Raw genomic sequence first — 11,948 nt, forward strand, 5'->3', positions numbered from 1 at the left:
CTGTCTGAATTGAGAAGACATTCTTTAAATTGTCAGGCCTGCCAAAATATAATTTTGTCAACAAATTAAACTGTAGACGAAAATTGTACTGCAGAATGCAATCAACTAAAATCTTGATATTCAGTAGACACACTAAAACATTTTAGATGACAAAAATATGACAATTATTTTATTCAAAGGACTATGAAATTTGCTGTCAAAATGAAGACTGGCTTTAAACACATCACTTACACTCCATCTTCAACAGTTTAGTCATTTATCGATTTAACGAGCGTCGACTGACTTACCGATAGGGTCTCTGCAGTCAGACCATGGGTCAGAGGTCACCGATGGGGTCAGTGCAGACCACGGGGTCAGAGAGGTGGGCAGGTTGACCGCGGTCACTCTGAAGTGGTCGACGGCGAGCGGCAGCAGGCCTGTGACAAAAATGATGGCGGCCGACCCCCATCTGAAAAGATGTTGTTCCAGGGACCCCCAGAAGCAAAGATATGAGTTAAAAGAATATATATTCAAAGATCTGCACCACATTTTCTTGACTTTTCAAAAATAGCAGATCTACAAGCTCAGACAATTATTTGACAACTTTAGCTCAACTTACTTTGTAGACCGTTTAGAAAAATAAAATCAATCTAATCACAATGCTGGCACAAATATGTTGGTCTTTATATATGTATTTATACCTGCCAACCAGCGCTGCCTGTCTTTAAAGAAATGGTAATAAAGTGACGGTACACACATTAAACAGTTTCTTCCATATTAATTTGTCCTAATAAAATAGATCCATTAATTAATATTTTATTACATTATTTGTACTGCCTGGTTTAAGAAAATAAACATATTGTCTAGTATTATTTATTGTATTAACTAGTTGTTCTATTAAGTTCAAACTAGTTCTATTCATTAATACATTTTAAATTATATTTATTTATTTAAGAAAATAAACACATTGTCTATTATTTATTGTATTATCTAATAACTCGTTTTTCCTAATAATAAATATATGAATTAGATTGTTAAATGATATTTTATTACATTATTTATTCTGCCTGGTGAAACGCGTAAGGCTGTCATTACTCTGAGTAACCACTAGAGGGAAGTGTTGGCCTAAAAGTGACAGCCATTAACAGTTTGTAGAAAGCGCAGTTCAACACACGCTCTGATAAAACCCAGAAAAGCATTATTAAAGACTTGTTTACATTGAGGTCCATTTGCATCAGAACATTTAATGACAATACAAATATAGAAACTGGATTTCTAAAGTTTTCAAAAGGAGTAGAGTCATTTCCTGGAGGAAAAGTACCACACTAGAAGAACAAGCCAATTTAAACACAGTCTTATTACTTAAAATTCAGTCTGGTCTTAGTGGTAAAACATTTAATACAATTTATTTAAATTTGCATACAGTAATTTAATTACAATATTCAACATTCATGTTTGGTGGCATGGCTCTGTTCTGGGAGATTGTCAGCATAAATATTAATAAGCCAGGTCATTCTGTAGAGACCTTGGGGTGAAAACCTGATGTTTTAAGTATGGCTCGACTCCATTTCTATCTGCTCAGGGATATCCTGACACGGACCCTCCTCTCGGAGCTAAAGCATTAACTCGCCTATTAGTTTGTATTGTTGCTCATTTCAGAACGCGCCCAATATTACTGACATGCATACAGTAGAAAAACATGTAGAAATAATGCGCAGCTGAACGGTCCAATATTAGACTGACCAAACACACATATGTAAATAGAAAACATGTAGAAGCTGAACTCGTCCCTCAAAGTAAACACAACACAGAGAACTCTACAATAAAATACCTCGTTACATTGACCGCTATTGTTGTTATTATTATTACCTGTTTGGCCTCTCGTTGTGGAAAATACGTTCTTTACATTTACTTCTTGTTGTGAGCGTCTGTCCTTCCATCATGGCTCCACACATCTTTAGCAGTTAGCACCGCGATATATAATAACTATTATTATTATAAATAACTAAACACTAACAATATAAGCTGCAAGTGTAGAGTTCTAGTATAGTACAGTAACTATGTAGGCTATGTAGTAATATATTATAGTAGTGTACAGACTCCTGAGTGAGACGAAATGTTTGCACCAGCTGTGTTCAATCAATCAATCAATCAATGGTCCAGCTGTGTGTTACTGACAGACAGGGAACGTTTGTTCTGCCTCAGAATGTTATCACATCATGTTTTTAGTTTTTACATTTTCAACCTCACGTGAAATCAATTTATTATGAATCATGGAATCACTATGCATTATGTTTTATGATCTTATGACCATGAATGTTAGTATTTGAGCTATTTTAGTATTTTTTTATAGTAAGCATTTTAATGACAGCATTTACAAACTTTAAATGAATGTTTGTGAATTAAACTAGTATAATATTAAATTATATATAACTACAACTAGAAGTTTATATTACTTTATATTACAATGTAGGCATTTATCAGGCATTAATCCATTTATCAGGCTTTATCCAGTGATCATATTCATAAGCATTAAAAATATATGAATATTCATAAATGTTTAATTTAAATTAATTAATTAATGATAGGTGGACAGACAATGTTGGAACTATGCACAAAAACAAACTTCACCCATTTTTTTTACTTGTAAAACTGTGATGCATTTCACTCCTATGGCATATAAAGTTAGGTGTGAATCCCTAGACTCCTTCAAACCCGCTCTCAAAAAGAGCACCTACGGACAGCTGCAATGGACCACTGATGTTAACCAGTGTTGTTTTTAACAGCAAATTTTGATTTTAGTTTTAGTCAAAGTCTCTTACTCTCTCAATAGTTTAATTTAGTTTCAGGCACATTTTAGTCACCTGGAATGTTTTAGTGTTAGTCTAGTTTTAGTTGACTAAATATCATAAGATTTTAGTCGACTAAATCCAGTTGATTTAGTAGACTAAAATGTACTTTGGTGAGCCGTGATGCCGTCGTAATGACTGATTTTACACTTGCTGAAAATAGCTGATCTACAAGCTCACGTGTTGCGCTGCGACACACGAGTTTGTAGATCTCAGCTATTTTCAGCATGCAATCAAGTGTAAAATGACTTATACTGGATCTCTTCCTATAGCATTTAAAAGTTTTTATCTGTTGACAAAATTGTTAGTATATATAGTCATCAGTTTTAGTAATCATAGCTTAGTTTTCATTTAGTTTCCATCAGTGAAAAAAGGTAGTCGACGAACATTTTTCGTCTTAGTTTTAGTCAACGAAATCAACACTAATGTAAACAAGTGTTTTTTCTGGTTTTATCGTCGTAGCAGTAGATTTTGTATTGACCTGTATACTTTTGTTTGAAATGTACCTACATACTGTGAAATAAACATTTCAATCAATCAATCATAAATGCTGTACCTGTTGATCACAGACGAGGCCTTCTTCTCTGACTGGCTGAAGTGTGTAGAACATCTCCTCAGTGTGAACGTTCGGCCAAAATAACCGAGCTACAAGCTCTGATAAACATTCAGCCAAAACAACAGATCTACAAGCTCACAGTGCAATGCATTGTTTGGTACGTGGTCTACTCTTTCTTCCCTCTATGCTGAAAATAGACGATACACACTTAGGGATGTCAATGGCTAACCGGATAGCCGTTAAAACAAATCTGAATATACTTATGGGCTTCACGGTTAACTTAAACCTAAAAATAATAAATGTATGTTCCTGATGGTGTTATTTAGTTATGGAGAGATGTCATCATTCTAAACACTCACTGCAAGAGAGTTTTCTATGTCCAAGAGAACACTAGATAGATTACATACATTTTGGGTTAAAAGAAAATAAATAAAATCAGCAACCGTTAATTAAGCTATGGGGTAACCGAATGGAAAATGATCCGTTAGCGACATCCCTAATCACAACATAGAGAATTAGAACAACGGTCAGGATATTTAAGCGCCTTGGAGAAAGGCACTATAGAAATGCACCATTTACCATTTATTTAACACCACAGAAGAAGACAGCAGGAAGTGAAGTCAGGGTTTCAGACATTTTATTGATTTAGAATTCGTTACCATGTCAAAGGTCGTCAGGGACAGGTGGGTGTGGCAAAGCTTCTTATACACCTGTAAAGGTCAGAGATCAAAGGTCATCAGGGCCAGGTGTATGGAATAAAGCATAACTAAATCTAAAGATGTAATGATGTTTTAGTCCGACCAGCTGAAGAGATCATTAAGGTTGCTTTTATTACATTTAACTGAGACCATTCAGTTAAAGCTGCTTCTAAACTTGTATTCTATTGCTAGTTTGATCACTTCAAATTAGAGATGCTCCAATAATCGGCCACTGATCAGTGATCAGCCAATATTCAGCATTTACCCTATCTGGAGAAACATAACATAACACATAACATATAACATATACAGATTATTAAAACAACAACAAAAGAGGCAAGAATGGTGCAGCACTAGTTCCCGTCCTGAATAGGTTAGAGTTCAAAGGTCATGTTACCTTGCCGATGAGGAAGTAAACCAGAGACTCTTTGGGAACGATTTGTTTCAACTCCTCCGACCTAAAAACCCCCAGACTCTCCTGTACTGACCGTGATGCAGCGAACGTCTGCACACACATTGCTTGTGTGTCTTGCAACGACAGGTCACGGACTCGCACGTGTGCGTATGTGCGTATGTGTGCATGTGCGTGCATGTATGCGTGTTGATATATTCAAACAGGTATAAGGACTAGTCATTATAATTATCATACATACCACGCCAATATGACAGAAGCACTGACGACTGAGGGTTGATACTCAGAGCTTTCTTGAAGTGAATTTCTGCGAAGTTGAACTTCTCCTGCTTAGATCATCCCTAATCCATACCTATAGCGCACGCACACCCATACACGCACAGAGAGAGAGAGAGAGAGAGAGAGAGAGAGAGAGAGAGAGAGAGAGAGAGAGAGAGAGAGAGAGAGAGAGAGAGAGAGAGAGAGAGAGAGAGAGAGAGAGAGAGAGAGAGAGAGAGAGAGAGAGAGAGACACACACACACACACACACACACACACACACACACACACACACACACACACACACACACACACACACACACACACACACACACACACACACACACACACAGTGTATTCAGTAGGCTATGGCATTTGTGGACATATTTACCAGGCATTGTGTAACTATGATTCCTTTATTTTTTATTTTTGTAACCCAATTTCTACGGGGAGTACATGTGAGGGTACCTACCCTAGGGGACACAGGGAGAACATGTGAGGGTACCTACCCTAGGGGACACGGGGAGAACATGTGAGGGTACCTACCCTAGGGGACACAGGGAGAACATGTGAGGGTACCTACCCTAGGGGACACGGGGAGAACATGTGAGGGTACCTACTACCTACCCTAGGGGACACGGGGAGAACATGTGAGGGTACCTACCCTAGGGGACACAGGGAGAACATGTGAGAGTACCTACCCTAGGAGACACGGGGAGAACATGTGAGGGTACCTACCCTAGGGACACGGGGAGAACATGTGAGGGTACCTACCCGATAGGGGACACAGGGAGAACATGTGAGGGTACCTACCCTAGGGGACACAGGGAGAACATGTGAGGGTACCTACCCTAGGGGACACGGGGAGAACATGTGAGGGTACCTACCCTAGGGGACACAGGGAGTACATGTGAGGGTACCTACCCTAGGGGACACAGGGAGTACATGTGAGGGTACCTACCCTAGGGGACACGGGGAGAACATGTGAGGGTACCTACCCTAGGGCACACAGGGAGAACATGTGAGGGTACCTACCCTAGGGGACACAGGGAGAACATGTGAGGGTACCTACCCTAGGGGACACGGGGAGAACATGTGAGGGTACCTACCCTAGGGGACACAGGGAGAACATGTGAGAGTACCTACCCTAGGAGACACGGGGAGAACATGTGAGGGTACCTACCCTAGGGACACGGGGAGAACATGTGAGGGTACCTACCCTATAGGGGACACAGGGAGAACATGTGAGGGTACCTACCCTAGGGGACACAGGGAGAACATGTGAGGGTACCTACCCTAGGGGACACGGGGAGAACATGTGAGGGTACCTACCCTAGGGGACACGGGGAGAACACGGGGAGAACATGTGAGGGTACCTACCCTAGGAGACACGGGGAGAACATGTGAGGGTACGTACCCTAGGGGACACGGGGAGAACATGTGAGGGTACCTACCCTAGGGGACACGGGGAGAACATGTGAGGGTACCTACCCTAGGGGACACAGGGAGAACATGTGAGGGTACCTACCCTAGGGGACACGGGGAGAACATGTGAGGGTACCTACCCTAGGGGACACAGGGAGAACATGTGAGGGTACCTACCCTAGGGGACACGGGAGAACATGTGAGGGTACCACTACCTACCCTAGGGGACAGTGTCTAATGTGGACTCTAATAATAATTGTAATAATTACCAGGCATTGTAGTGTCTACTGTTGACTAATAGCGTTCCTGCAGCAGGATAAGGCTTTGTCCAACTCCTCCGTCAAAACAAACTTGTGTCAGAGCAGAGTGTAGGCGTAGGCAAAGCTGGGGTCCCCCTGGGAAGGGAGCCAGAGAGACAATTTAGTCATTCATCAGACGCTCTTAATCCAGAACGATTCACAGTAAGCAACAACAACAACAACACATGGTAATACATCACTTACATGAACCATAAGCACCATAAGCAAGCTAAGAACCTAACAGTGAAATATCTATATAATGAAACTATGCATATAAATATAGTGCTATGTCTATTGTCTACATAAAATGCTTCCTTAGTTACATAAGTTGAGTCTTTGCATGATAGAGACCCTAACAGTTATTAGTGAGATTATAACTAGAGTGAGACAGAAACAGTAATTACTCTAAGACAGTGGTTTTCAACCAGTGGTCCGGGGACCACCAGTGGTCCTTGGGTGGGTTCCAGGTGGTCTCCATGCTAAATGATGGATAGTTGCTAACAAAATGGACTAGATATTTAACTCTTAAGACCATAAAATGAAACCAAATGGACCCGTACGGATCCATTTTGTTTCACTTGATGCTCTCAAGAGTTAAATTGTCAAACATCTGCATCAGTTAATTTACACAATTGTACAGAAAGTCTAAACAATTAGAGAATGTAGAATAATTATTTTGATCAACATTTGCCTGTTATCTCTCCTAATGGTACCAACATCAATACTGCATGAACTAAAAAACATGGCATGGATACACCTGGGACGTATGCTCATTGATGTGTCCCAAGGTCATCAGGGTTTCTGGTCTCCCAACATCACTCAGGTGACCCAGCCGGGGTGATCAAGTCCCAACTTACGTCCCAGTAGCTACCCTCGATCAGTCCCATTAGGGAAAGACAGGGTCACACAGTCCGCTGCTCCCGAACTACTCACTCTGCCAGGACTGGGAGGTCTGGCCTGTGGAAGGACTAGAATCTGTGGGATGTCTCCTGTCCGGGCCCCTCCTAAGTCTCGCCAGGTCCACTCCTGCTCTCACCAGGTGCAGTGCAGGACCTGTGAGTTGGAATTGTGGATAACATCTTATCCAACGATAACAAAATATTGTTTAGTTTCGGGTCTGAGAGGCTAAATGTCCTCAAATGGTGGTCCGTAGCTCAAATTCTGAATAATTAAATAAATAATGGACCTTGATGTGAAAAGGGTTGAAAACCACTGGTCTAATAGGCAATTCACACTGAGACGGACTGAATCCGTTTAATTGGAACCCTGATGGCCATGATTCACATTACCCGAGATTCAACAGCGCACCCGGGTACACTTGCATAACACAATTTAATCCTCCTGATGACGGTGTGCTTGATGGCTGGCGCGCACGGACACTGACCCTCAACTGTGCGACATTGTCTCAAATAAATCCAGACACACTGAATTGCATTGCCTCAACGGTCCAGAGACCCGCCCCCCCATGCGGTCCCGGGGACGGTTGGGCAATCCGCTCCCGGGAACAGTACGCATCATTCACACAACCACAACATCTGCCAAGTGGTCCCGAGTGCGCACCCAGGACCATAGTGTGAATTGCCTATAAGACAGTGGATGGCTGAGTTCACACAACATTAACTTAGTTTTAGGGTGATTCTTAGTAATTATTCTAAGACAGTGTATGAAAGCTAAATAAAATCTCAAGACTGAAAATGCAAAGATGATATTTTAGGCCGAACGGCTTAAATAGCGGTTAACGCAGTAGAACTGTTAACTGAGACCATTCGTGTTTGTGGAAGATGCTTCTAAACTTCTATTGCTAGTTTGATCACTTCAAATACTCTTTCGAATTACCGAAAATAGCAGATCTCGTCACGTCATTCTTTGAGGGCAGGAAGGCCATGAAATGAAACAAAAGAATATGAATTTAACTTAACACATTTTGGACCGAGGCCAATTCTAAAAACGCCTTCTAAAAACTGAACTAAGTTTTCTGGAAAAACTTCAAATTCAGCACGTTTGTGAAACAAGCTTGTATACATCTGGAAAACCCTTATTTGTATTGTAATAAGATTAGAGAGACCCACTAAGAGAAACCCGTGTGTGGAACGAGCTTCTTATTTATTTCTTGCCTTGATCTACGTCCTCTCTACTCTTCTCACTTCTCTAAAACACCCTGGTCAACGCTCCACACATCCTAGACTCTTCTCCCTTCTCTAAAACACCCTGGACAACGCACCACACGTCCCAGACTCTTCTCTGAAACACCCTGGACAACGCTCCACACATCCTAGACTCTTATCCCTTCTCTAAAACACCCTGGACAACGCTCCACACGTCCAAGACTCTTATCCCTTCTCTAAAACACCCTGGACAACGCTCCACACATCCTAGACTCTTCTCCCTTCTCTAAAACAGCCTGGACAACGCACCACACGTCCCAGACTCTTATCCCTTCTCTAAAACACACTGGACAACGCTCCACACGTCCCAGACTCTTCTCCCTTCTCTAAAACACCCTGGACAATGCTCCACACGTCCCAGACTCTTCTCCCTTCTCTAAAACACCCTGGACAACGCTCCACACATCCTAGACTCTTCTCACTTCTCTAAAACACACTGGACAACGCTCCACACGTCCCAGACTCTTCTCCATTCTCTAAAACACCCTGGACAACGCTCCACACGTCCCAGACTCTTCTCACTTATCTAAAACACCCTGGACAACGCTCCACACATCCTAGACTCTTCTCACTTCTCTAAAACACACTGGACAACGCTCCACACGTCCCAGACTCTTCTCCATTCTCTAAAACACCCTGGACAACGCTCCACACGTACCAGACTCTTCTCACTTATCTAAAACACCCTGGACAACGCTCCACACGTCCCAGACTCTTCTCACTTATCTAAAACACCCTGGACAACGCTCCACACGTCCCAGACTCTTCTCACTTATCTAAAATACCCTGGACAATGCTCCACACGTCCCAGACTCTTCTCCCTTCTCTAAAACGCCCTGCTATGTCTGTAGTTCCTCACCTCAGGACAGTTCTTGTCGATGTCGGTCAGGTCTTTGGACAGCGTAGACAGATGTCTCTCTGCAGATGCCAGATGTCGTGGAATAAATCTCCATTCCTTCGACTCTGCACGGCTCGATTCGACGCACCTCACTGAACAGCCTCTCTGCCCGAAAGAAAATACAATATATAATTGCAGTGAAGTTGCTTGATTAAGTATTTAATATTCATTTGATATATTAAAGCCAAAGGCCATTCAACTTCAAACTGCATTTTGAAAACACACGTCTCTGCTTCTGGTGACTGATATTGTCCTTCCAATGAATGATAGGACGCGTGTGTGTGTGTGTGTGTCGGTCGCAGTTAAGTATGGAATTGTGCATTTCCCGTCAGTGTGTGTTAGTCACACCCAGGGTGAGAGAGCATGTGACATCACGTTTCATCATCAGGGATGGAGATCCCAGATGTCATCAATATTAAGCCCATGTATGGAGATCGCTGATGTCATCAATATTGGCCAACAACTCTACATCTGACCTCAAAACTCATACTCTTAGATCTCCATATATGGAGCTGACCTGTTCTGACATTCCACATGTTGATCCTTCCCCATCCATCCTTCCTCTTCGATGTCTCCTTTTTGGCTGATACCTGTTCATTTAAACTCTAGACGGGCCTGTTGACTGATACCTGTCCATTTAAACTCTAGACGGGCCTGTTGACTGATACGTGTTGTGGCGATTAGTGTCGCCACACGCACACGCACGCACGCCCATTTGTGCCGTCAGTTACACTCCAGACTGATACGTCTTTTTATGCCCTGACGTCACGCACCTGGCTAGCGGCAGGAGGAAGTGCTGTGGCAGCCGCGGAGGCTGGAGGTGTTTTGTTTGCAACTCGTTGTTACGGTTGTTTTAGCCAGTAACCCTTTACGTTTATGAATCGTTGTGCGCTCAAAGCGTTGTCGTTTTGGACATACATTGTGGAGAGGATCACACAGAGGAGGATGTCCCGGCGGTCGTTTGGATCGGACACCTTGGAACCGTGGGGATTTAACACCACATTTGTACGTCAGTGAGTAACAAACGAAGAGACACAACAGAACAGACAGAACAGGGTTACAACCTAACGGATACCGTGCGGGTACAGGAAACATACTGTCGGGTTTTGCGTTTGGGCCAAGGACGGAATACTGAACTGAACTGTGAACTGTGAACCTATGTGCTGTGAACATTTCATTATACAACTTATTAACTGCAACTCTACCGTGTCTGTGTTTATTGTGTTTACAAGTGACTCTACAGGGTGTGCAGTGTGGTGCGGACCACGGTATGCTGCACAGCCTTATGCAACGGTTACCCTATTAACTAACATTTTGTCAGGATACAACTGCCTGGCTGGCACCCCAGATCCATGATCTATAACAAACCGTTACAGTGTCCATTTAAACTCTAGACGGGCCTGTTGACTGATACCTGTCCATTTAAACTCTAGACGGGCCTGTTGACTGATACCTGTCCATTTAAACTCTAGACGGGACTGTTGACTGATACCTGTCCATTTAAACTCTAGACGGGCCTGTTGACTGATACCTGTCCATTTAAACTCTAGACGGGACTGTTGACTGATACCTGTGCATTTAAACTCTAGACGGGCCTGTTGACTGATATCTGTCCATTTAAACTCTAGACGGGCCTGTTGACTGATACCTGTCCATTTAAACTCTAGACGGGCCTGTTGACTGATACCTGTCCATTTAAACTCTAGACGGGCCTGTTGACTGATACCTGTCCATTTAAACTCTAGACGGGCCTGTTGACTGATACCTGTCCATTTAAACTCTAGACGGGCCTGCCCAAAAGTTATTAGTGCAGCCGCGCCCGGCAGCCGGCGAAAACTAGTTCTCAACAGGCCCGAAAATTAAGATATGCTGTCACCCAGGTGGATGTGTGCACGCAATCTCGAGGTCGCTTCTCGCCTTCAGGTGTCTTACTGGTATTGTGTGTGTTGTAGTGTGTGTGTGCGTGTGTGTATACACCTGTACATATTCGGCCAGCTCATAGTGTGCTGTAGCGATGTGACTCAACGGTCTGTCTGTGCGTGCGTGCATACCTGTAAGCATTCATCCAGCTCATAGTGTGCTGTAGCGATGTGACTCAACGGTCTGTCTGTGCGTGCGTGCATACCTGTAAGCATTCATCCAGCTCATAGTGTGCTGTAGCGATGTGACTCAACGGTCTGTCTGTGCGTGCGTGCATACCTGTAAGTATTCATCCAGCTCATAGTGTGCTGTAGCGATGTGACTCAACGGTCTGTCTGTGCGTGCGTGCATACCTGTAAGTATTCATCCAGCTCATAGTGTGCTGTAGCGATGTAACTCAACACCCAGCCTGTGTTGTAATGGTGAGAAGGCAGAGAGGAGAGAACGCTGACCACTTCTCTGCTGTTGTACAAAGAGCTTTTACCCAGA

The 11,948-nt window shown here is 42.9% G+C and overlaps 1 long non-coding RNA gene across 1 annotated transcript; it reads right to left on the reverse strand.

The window, feature by feature from the left end:
• Window positions 1-7,421: 7,421 nt before the first annotated feature.
• On the reverse strand, window positions 7,422-11,948 carry LOC310877592. The gene is made up of 3 exons (XR_014570824.1): window positions 11,813-11,948; window positions 9,501-9,644; window positions 7,422-7,555 (listed from the first exon to the last, which is right to left on the reverse strand). It is a non-coding gene; the product is annotated as an uncharacterized lncRNA (long non-coding RNA).

This window comes from Protomyctophum parallelum, assembly GCF_964188405.1.
Source record: "Protomyctophum parallelum genome assembly, chromosome: 20".
Lineage (NCBI taxonomy): Eukaryota > Metazoa > Chordata > Actinopteri > Myctophiformes > Myctophidae > Protomyctophum > Protomyctophum parallelum.